The sequence below is a fragment of the Anastrepha ludens genome, chromosome 2, assembly GCF_028408465.1.
Source record: "Anastrepha ludens isolate Willacy chromosome 2, idAnaLude1.1, whole genome shotgun sequence".
NCBI lineage: Eukaryota > Metazoa > Arthropoda > Insecta > Diptera > Tephritidae > Anastrepha > Anastrepha ludens.
This window is the reverse complement of record NC_071498.1, coordinates 172,668,953-172,679,627: the sequence shown is the minus strand read 5'-3', so window position 1 is coordinate 172,679,627 and position 10,675 is coordinate 172,668,953.

Below are 10,675 nucleotides of genomic sequence, written 5' to 3'. Positions count from 1 at the left end.
AGATTCTTTGGCAAATCTGTAAAAATCCTCCGATTTTAGAGAACGAATATTACTCATTTTCATGACATCGGAACCCAAAACTCGTAGCCGTGCTCTAGCAAAGGCAGGACACTCACAGAGAAAGTGCTCAGTGCTCCGCCTGCGCCAAGCACGACAGGCACATTGGGTCCTCAATAATTCCAATGGTGGTCATATGCTGACCCCATGGGTTGTGTCCTGTAATGATATCGAACGTCTTTCCTTCTAAGTTTTAGTAGAAAGTTTGACAGTTTTCTGTTCGGACTTGTGACAAAACACTTTGCAGTTCTGCAGCGTTCTAGACCGGACCATCGCTCTTTATGTTGATTGCCTACATAATCGCTGATCCAAGTCTCCTGGAACCCATATAAGTTCAAGCCTGTTTTGTCTTGCGACAGAATTAAGCTTCTTCTTACATTGTTGAACAATATTTGAGGTTTGCTTCCAGGGCCATTAGTGCAGCCTGACTATCACTGAAAACTCCAATCTGTTTCCCGCTCCATCTCCTCTCGATTATCTATCGGCTACTTTCAGGATGGCAAAAACTTCTGTTTGGAAAACAGTTGCCATTCCCCCCATAGCATAGTGATACGTATTACTATCGTTTAAGCACCATCCGGTTCCAGACCCTATTTCAGTCTTGGACCCATCGGTAAAGAAAATATCCGTCAAACCTTCCTGCATGCATTCTGGATAAGGTAAGTATAATACAAAACCTCTACTCGTATTTCCACACAAAATGTTATGTGAATACACAGTTGAAACTTCAAGTCAATCCATCGAAGATGTTTTTGAGTTACGCATTCGGCCGGCTTAAAAAAAGTGCCTTCGGGAAAAGCGAGCCTAAAGTTTTCGTTGTATTATACATCGGATTGAGAACGCGTCGGATTTAGATATTTTTCCCACCTTCATGCTCCAAGCGTTTTATTTTTAAGGTATTAGATAATATTTTGAATAAAAGAGAATTATCTTTTAATTTTCTACAGTGGGTCTAATCACTTAAAGATGCTGGCAACGCAGCTCGTGTGATAGGAGGAACACTTGTTTAAACATAAAACATATACAAATACATACATATGTATATATGTCGTAACAATAACAAAAAAAAAGTCCACCTGCTGTCGCTGCCGCTAGAATTGGAACGCGACCTTCGATAACAAATGCAAGTACTCCATTGACTTATTAGTTTATTTCTCATTTTTATTTTTCTCGTAGTTTCAGAATAGTTGCTGATGTGGGCTGACTATTGCACTAATTAATTAAAAGTGCGCCGCGTACAAACCGATGGCATTTGTCTAAACAAAATGTTGCGCGCTGCCACCTACTTTCGATGCAATTGTGCAGCAGTTATTATTTATTGAACCTTCAACTGGCAGGCGCTCAGAATGCAAATCAACCGGGGGGAATTCCATGTGTGTGTGTATGTATGCGCACATATTGCAGCATAAACCGAATTGGGTTGAGTTTTCTCGAAAATAATCTCATTGTCATTAATTCTTTAAAAGCAAATATTTATATAAAAATTACGGTTACAAATGGTGATGTGCAAGTAAAAAGTGTGTTAATGTTACAATAAATTTGTGTGCGCCGAGTGATATTCAAGTTGGAGTTTGGAGTAGTAGAAAAAAAAGTTTTTTAAGTATATCGAATCTTTTTCTTAAAAACAACTTCATAACTTCATGTGCCCTAATAGTTAGTGCCATTTAATTTAGGCTATCAAGTCCCATTTTTTTCGCAACTCATTAGCGAAACATTTAATTAGGCAAAAAATTAACTTTGAAAATGTTTACTATTCTGTAATGGACTGATAAGTTGACCTCGAACTGCTCATAAAATATGCATTTAGAATAGAATTTCTTATCGCAATGCGTGACTTAATTTTATGTTTTTTTCAGTGATTTCTTTTTTTTTTTTTGCTTTGCAAAAAATACGATTTTGCATAACTACGAAATATTTACGTTGTAGAACAAAATTATAGCAGCTAATTTATGCGTAAAATTTTACTAAACTGCTACGCTCCGTTGGTATGTAGCACAAATTATTCGTTTGGAAGTTTGAAATTTCAAAAAAGTTGCAAGTACACACACACATACATGTATATTTTATTAGAGCTCCAGATGATCTCGCTCGAATTTTCTTCATACATAGCTCGAGCGCTCAAATGTTTTTTACAATTTTCAAGCTCTTGAACAATTTGAGCAGCTACTCGCAGTTTTATCTGTCAGCATTTCTTTAGTTTTCCCTAGCACTGGATATAAACTATTTGTAAAACTAAAAAAAAGTGCTGCCAAGAAAGTCAAAATAATGAAAAGTAGTGCTCGAATTCAAGAATGTACCAAGGCGAATCTATTAAAGGTGGTATCGGTAAATCAGCTGATTTTTTTTTTCTTTCGCCGTGTCCATGTGGCTGTCAGCTCAGAATGAAACAAGGCGAATTCATTATTTGCATTCTAGTTTTCCAAACTTTGCTTTGACAAGAAATCGTACAGAACACTGTTGTTCGTCTGGTGCCTCCACCTTTAATGAATGCGTCTTGAAATGTACAGAATACAAAAGTGACGCCCAAGAACGATAGAGCGATGTTTTTAGCTCAGTAGCCACAGTAGCCTTAGCTATAAGTTTAATAAACTGGGAATAAAAAAAAAAACGATTGCACCCATCAGAGAGTGCGTGACGTCACATTAGTCTAGTTGTACAGTGTTGCCAACCATTCCTGCTTCACAATAAATTTAGTGCATTTTTAATACCCAAACTACGAAATTTTTGATGTTTGAGTTTGATGTTTTTGCTTTTTTTTATTTGAAGCCACTAGAACTGTAAGTTAAAAAAAATTATAATTAAAAAAGGCATTGTTATGGCTATTAAAAAGGCAAGCTTAAAAACATAGCATTAATAAGTCATGTTCCTACTTGATTTTAATAAAATTTCGAAAAAAAAAAATAAAATAATTGTATTAGGTGCGCAACTAAGTTCCCGCTGTTTGTTAATGAAAATACAACTTTATTTTGAAAAAATGGTTAGAAGTGAATCATTCAAAGTATTGCACATCGCTGGCTACTACTTCTTCCCATCTTTCCGGTAGATCCCGTATACCGTCGCGGTAAAACTGTGCATCTTTTGAGTCTATCCACGGATCAAGCCATTTTTTTTTGTCTTCATATGAATGGAACTGCTAGTCAGCTAGACCATGTGCCATCGATCGGAACAAGCAATGCCTGGAGAATATGGCGGGTGGGGTAGGATTTCCCATATCAGCTTTCCCGCTCAGTGAGGCCGAGCGTTGTCATGCTGTAGAATCACCTTTTCATTTCCTCTCTCTTTTTTTGTGCATGGCGCTAAGATTCGGTACGAAAAAAAGTAGTGAACTGCTATTTTTGTTTTCTTATGGTAATTTTAATTTAATTTAATCAATTTTCTCCCGAAATGCAAAATTTTTATGTTCTGTGCCCCGAAGAGCTAATAGTCAGACTACTTCTTCTTCTTCTTCTTAATTGGCGCGATAACCGCTTACGCGATTTTGGCCGAGATTAACAAAGCGCGCCAGTCGTTTCTCTCTCGTGCTAACCGGCGCCAATTGGACACACCAAGTGAAGCCAAGTCCTTCTCCACCTGATCTTTCCAACGCAGAGGAGGCCTTCCTCTTCCTCTGCTACCACCAGCTGGTACCGCATCGAATACTTTCAAAGCCGGAGCGTTTGTATCCATTCGGACGACATGACCCAGCCAACGAAGCCGCTGGATCTTAATTCGCTGCGCTATGTCTATGTCGTCGTAAAGCTCATACAGCTCATCGTTCCATCGTCTACGATATTCGCCATTGCCAACGTGCAAAGGTCCAAAAATCTTACGCAGAATCTTTCTCTCGAACACTCCAAGCGTCGCTTCATCGGATGTTGTCATCGTCCAAGCTTCTGCGCCATACGTTAGGACGGGCATGATGAGAGTCTTGTAGAGTGTTAGTTTTGTTCGTCGAGAGAGGACTTTACTGCTCAATTGCCTACTTAGTCCAAAGTAGCACTTGTTGGCAAGAGAGATTCTACGTTGGATTTCAAGGCTGACATTGTTATCGGTGTTAATGCTGGTTCCTAAATACACGAAGTCTTTTACAACCTCAAAATTATAACTGTCAACAGTGACGTGGGTGCCGATACGCGAGTGCGCCGACTGTTTGTTTGAAGACAGGAGGTACTTCGTTTTGTCCTCGTTCACCACCAAACCCATTCGCTTTGCCTCTTTATCCAGTTTGGAGAAGGCAGAACTAACAGCGCGGTTGTTAAGGCCGATGATGTCAATATCATCGGCATACGCCAGCAATTGTACGCTCTTATAAAAAATTGTGCCTGAGCGATTAAGTTCTGCGATTAATCAGACTACTGCAAGCTTTAAATACGCTGGTCTTTTGAAAAGTGCGTGCAGAGACAGAGAGATGGCACTACTGGCACATATCGAGGCTAGGTTTAGTTAGCATCTCTTGAAAGAACACACACCAAGTTTCAGCCAGATCAGTTCGTTTCTTTGTTTTTTTACATCCGTTTGAATAGAGGAAGTCGAGTGATTTTCCTTTGTCATCATGACAACACACCAGCTCACGCTACAGCAGTTGTGGTCTCCCCTATTCTCCATAATTGGTTCTCTCGAATACCTCGGACTACTATTGGTGCCCAGTTGTTTTTAAATTTATGAAATAAAAGTTATTGCTGTTTGTGTGGAGTCTCTTTCTCCAGAAGTCCCTTGTGGTGATCAATACAATTCCTTGGAGATACATCTAAAATCAATCGGACAAGAGAAATTAGTTTAATTAATAAATAATCTTGGGCCTGATCGAAGTTTTTTTTTTAAATTAGATAACAATATGGCGGCTTCCGGAAATATTTTTCAGATTTTCGAAAAAAAAACGTCACTTAATTGTTTAAAAAAAAATCAAAATTTTTGAAAAAAAATTCTGCGCGGTTTTTAAATTACAGTGATCACCCAAATATAGTTTTCATAAAAACGCATTTAAAGCTTTGCTATCGGCTACGGATTGCCCGAGCGCCCTTTGTTAATTGTTGAAAAACTCGAAAAGTATTTTTCGGATTCACTTCAAATTTTCACACAATATTTTTAAGATATTATACTTTAAGAAAATGCAAAAAAAAAAAGAAATCCAATTTTTTGGAAAATTCTTAACCTCTTATGTTGAGAAGATCTCAGTGCTAATGAAAACTTGATGTTTTGAAAGTGCAAATATCATTTTTGCTCTTTTTGAGGTTATTATAAAGATTATTGGATCTTCTTCTCTCAACTCTTCTTAAAATTTAAAATTTATAAATTTTAAAAAGTCTTTGAATTTACTGAATACGAGTTAAGGCCACATTATTCATTGTAAAAACAAAATAAACATTCAAAAATACCAGACAATACTAAAGAAACCATAACGATCTTTTTGAAAAAGGAGTATCCTATTCAGTTATATAACCTCAAATATACCATAAACGTGTTTTTCGGGCTTTTTTTTAGAAATTCTTTTAAACTAAATTTTAAATACAAGGATGGATTTTTAAAACTCTGTTTTTTCAATACAGTCTATTGGTCAACACCATAACCAATTTATTGAAAAAAACGCACACAGTAAAGAACATTTGTCACGCAAACAAAGCTTTTTAAGTAGTTCAAAGAAAATTGGGTGTTTTATTTTCTTTAAACGGGCAATTCAAAGCTTTTTTATACCCAAAACTAGACAACACTGCAGTTGCGAGAGAGACATTCGAGTGTTCGAAAAAGAACCACATACGGGAAACAAATCGATACAATCAGTCGAAACTGATTTCGCCACACACGTGTGGATTTGTTGAGGATTTTAGTTTTACGTTGTTCGTTGCTGAGCGAGAATTGAACGCGGCAAAATGTGATTGCCATGTATGGTATTATTGGTACGTGGAAAGAATGGAGTAGAGGAAGAGGAAAAAAGTCGCTCAATTTGGGTGCAGACTGGTTTAAAAGGCGAGATGAGCATAATTTTAAAAGTGGTAGCTTATATTATATATAAAAATGCATGTCTCAAAAGTAGGTAAGTATACAATTCATCATATTATTAATTTGTGAAATCAAAAACATAATTAAACTCAAATCCTAGTATTTGGTAGGGTAACCATTAGACTTTACAATCGCTGATTGTATGCCTTCAGGATTAGTAAACCATTGTAGTTGTTTATTTTTTTCCAGACGGCGAGATGTTCTGGCCTACGAAAAATGGCAGTAAAAACCGCAGTGAACTGTAAATTCAGTATGAGTACCTTGGGTCGAATGAAACCTCATGTAATTGTCCTGATAATTTTTTTGCAGACGAACTAGTGTGTTTGGTTTGACTCTCCATCTGATTTGGCCTCTGAGGAGGCTTCTTTTTTCTAGGACGTGAACATCGTTAACTCTTACTGCCTTTACGATCTATACAACGACGTTTTCACATTTTCGAAAATCACAAATAAGGCACACAACTGTTCGCTTATGATAAAAAACAAGTAACCTTTAGTTTCCTAAACCTTGGCATATCGACCCTACACGCACTCTCATAATGTTTTATAGATGCCCCTATACATACTTTAGAATAACAACGGAACTGACAGGCTAAAAGGCTCCAAAAGTAACGGCCAGCTGCCTCAAACGAAGGACAGCTACCTGTGCGCATCAAACTCTCGTCGGGCAGTTACATTTTCTGTCATAACTTTGTATCTATGGGGAATTTCTACAATCGATTTCCACAGAAATACGCCTAAAACCATGAAGAATAATAATATTAAAAAAAAATCAAAAATTAATTTTTTGAAAATTCTAGGCGTTAAATATTCAAGTGTCTAAAAATAGCTTTTGTTTTTAGTTAGGTGTAATTGAATCTGTGTTTGCTATTTTATAAATAAATTATTAATGTTTAATATAAACAAAAGGACGTAATTTTCTACAAAATATCTTTGCTTTGCTTGGTGGAAAATATAATTAAGTTCTTTGGCCATTTGCAGTTTTTGGAAAAAAAACTGTTAACACTGGTAGGCAATCAAAATGGGTCATTTTTTGATATAACTAGCGCTGGAAACAACTGTCGCAATAAGCTGGTTGTTCGTGTGGTATGTGGCGCACTTTCTAGTACCTTAAAATGCATGTCCGGAATAGACCAGCCGAAAAAGCGTAGTCAAGACACTAAAACCATTGCATTATACCATGGCTTCCTCCACACTTTGCAGTGAAAAGTTGGTCTGTACTCTGCCCTACAAAATTTGTTTCCACTCGCTCGTAAAGCCTTAATGGTTGCATTGTGCAGGCTTGCGCAAAACTCATTGATCTCAACCGACATTTTAAGCTATTGAATCGGAATTTCTTCAACTTCCGTTCGCTGTTTGTGCGCTTTTGTTCGACTTGTGTGACATTCACCATTCATTAATTTTATACACCAAACATTTTATTATATTTTACAAAGAAACTTATCCATTCCCATTTATTTGTGTAAAGCGGGGAAAAAGCGCCACATGAAGTTGTTATGTAAGATTTGTGTAAATAAACCAATAATATTTTAAAATTAAATTTATATAGGGAAATACATACACTGCATGTATGCAAAAGTATATGTGTGCTTTAATTATATAGTGTGACAAAAGGGGTTATACCTTAAGGTATTTGAGGAAATCATTTTTATTATTTATTTACTTATACATTTATTTATATGTAAGTCAGTGCAAAAAGTTCTTACTGATGACTTAAAACTAGTGTTTATAACTACTATTTTACAAAACAAAAAAAAGTAATAAAATATTGACAGTAGATTGAAAGGCAATATTCAGCATTAGCGGCAGGCTAATCACCTACCCTGTCAGAAATCAAAATAGATTACAAAACCAATGCAAGCCTGAGTCTTGTCAAGCCCCTATGCTCACGAGAGGAGTGAATAAGAAAAAAAAAAAATCAGCAAATTGAGGAAAGAATCTTTTAATTGTAAGAAATCAAGAAAGATGTAACTCGAAATCTCACCAAATTCCGGGAGTGCACACGCTAATGGAGTAACAAAATGAGTCTTGCCATTCCCTGATTAGAAAGGATTCAATAACTATGTAAGGTCCTCAGTGGAACGAGAAAAAAATGCACTGCAGTTCAAGAGAACAATCAACGGTTCTAGTAATAATACCAAAAACGAAGAAGAGTTAAATCATTTTTCTTCTCGATTCAAGAGATTGAAATGCCAATTAAACTAGACATAAGTTGTTAGAGAAGATAGGCTGAGATTATCTTAAAGTTGAAGAGCAAACCTCAGAAACACCTGTTTTACACGTTCAAGCATCATCAATCGAAACTGAGAATACGAGAAGAAGAGAGAATACTGAAAAGAAAAGATGAAAACAGTAGTTTTAGTTTCAAAGGCCTAAAAAATTCGACCTGTTGCGACGCGCAAAGCTCAAAACTCAATAAGATTTGAAAATAGTAAAAGTAATGTAGAAACTAATTATAATACAATAAAAATTAGGATCAAAAATAGCTCCTAAGTCTCTAATTTCTTCAACGGACGGAAGTGTTTTATTCGAAAGAGAGATCAAAGTAGGATATTACGAAATTTTGAAAAAGTTAAATCATAACACTTTTTATACTTTAAGAAAGTTCGGGACTTCTGACACCCAAGGAACAGCGAGTCCAAGAGCACTAGAGGGTTCGATGTATCAGTAGCGTTTTTATTACATTATTTTATTATTATTACATTATTATTTAGTAATATAATTTAAAATTATCGGTTTATAGCATTGATGAATAAAAAAAGTAAAGCTACCAAAATATAATAACATATAACATAATATATATATAACATCAGAAGAGGCAATGAAAGATCCAGAGGCAACGCTGTTAATCCCCAGTGCCTCTTAGGTAGGTGAGCTAGTGGAAATGGTTGAAATGCTAGTCTGGCACTCCTTAAGTAGCGCTAAAGCGCCGTTTTGATACAATTTAGAGACCTCCAACGGGCAGATATCTACAGCCAGCCAGATCTGTTGATATAATGGAGATGATTGATGGGCTTTAGGTTGGCGCACTGCCCCAGGCTGTCGAAGAAAGAAGCACCCAGTGATCTTAATCGTCTAGTTGCAAAACCTGGACATTTGCAGAGAAGTGCTCTACAGTCTCCTTCTCTGAAAGGTCCCCACAGTTTCTGCAATGGGGCTAAATGGTAACCCTAGCTTTTCTGCGTGGGTGCCGATCGTCCAGTGTCCGGTAAACACAGCTATGAGTTTGGAAATTGAATGGCGAAAAGTCCAAAGGACTTTCTTAGTCTTCCGTATATTGTACTGGGGCCAAAGGGTTTTCGAAATAGCGGGTTTTCGATGACCGGGTAGTAGGTCTCTGAGGCCAATTCAGTCTCCTTCCTAGCAAGCTCATCAGCAACTTCATTTTCCTCTATGATCCTATGTCTTGTAACCTAGATTAGGGAAATATTACCTGCGCACCGAAGAGATTTGATCTCCTCCTTACAGAAGTTGGCTAATTTCGTTCTGCACCATGGCGAAAAACACTAGCAGTATTCGGCAGTTTAAAGGAGATAGATAATTTGGCTGATTTAGAGGAAACCCCTGCTCCGAATTTCGATTCCATCTTGGAAGCGTCAGTGAAGACAGAGGTGCAAGCTACGGTGCAGATTTTCCCCTCGATCCAGTCCTGCCTATGGAAAGATTGCTCTAGTACGACCCTCAAACTCCAGTTTGCGAATAGAGGGATCTGTTTGAAGTTCGGAGCAATACGGTGTTAACTACCCAAAGATGCTACCATGTCCCTTGAGAGAATGCCTCCAGAGGCCAATAACGATGGAAATAACGTAAAAGTCGATGAGAAGTAAGTGCAAAAGGGCATTCAGGTCAGCACTGGGCAAGTTGATGTGATGCCAATGCACGCAGTCTTTTGCACCCTCCCCAGTTTATTGATATTATAGCCCTTCCGAAGAGCTCCGCACCAAACCAGGCATCCGTACGTTAAAATTGGCAAAATCATTGCGTTGTACATCCACTACATCTGTGGCTTGAGTCACCATTTTTTACGGAATATAGATTTGCAGTAGTAGAAAGCTTTACTGGTCCTCCTTACCCGATTTTCAATGTGTAGCTTCCAATAGAGTTTGGAGTCAAGTATCACTCCAAGATACCTAACTTCCGATGAAAGCGGGAGAACGTTTATAGAGGGTATAGGTTTATATTTTCTGGTAAATAGCTCCGTTTTGTCAGAGTTGACTCGGACGCCGCAAGTGGTAGCCCAGCAACTGAGTACAGCCATTGACCTTTCTAAAATCTCAGCCATGACTGAGGGAAACCAAGGACCAAGTCATCGGCGACCGTAACCCCACCCTTATTTTACATTATCAGAACTTCGTCAATAGCAACTATCTAAAGTATACACACAATGCTAGAGATAAACATCATTATTGATAAACACGACATGTCGTCGCTTGGAGACTCACGGCAGTCATAACTGGCTTTTGGTCTGCCGGAGAACAAGCAACCAGAATGGGCATCCCTCAAACAACACACTGTCACAGTTGTAAATACCAAAAAAAAAATGAAACGATTTTCTATTTCCTCTCTGAATGCCCTGCCTTATGGAAGGAAAGACTGTCAACCCTAGGCAAAACACTATTCGAGTGTCTCGAAGAACTGTCTCG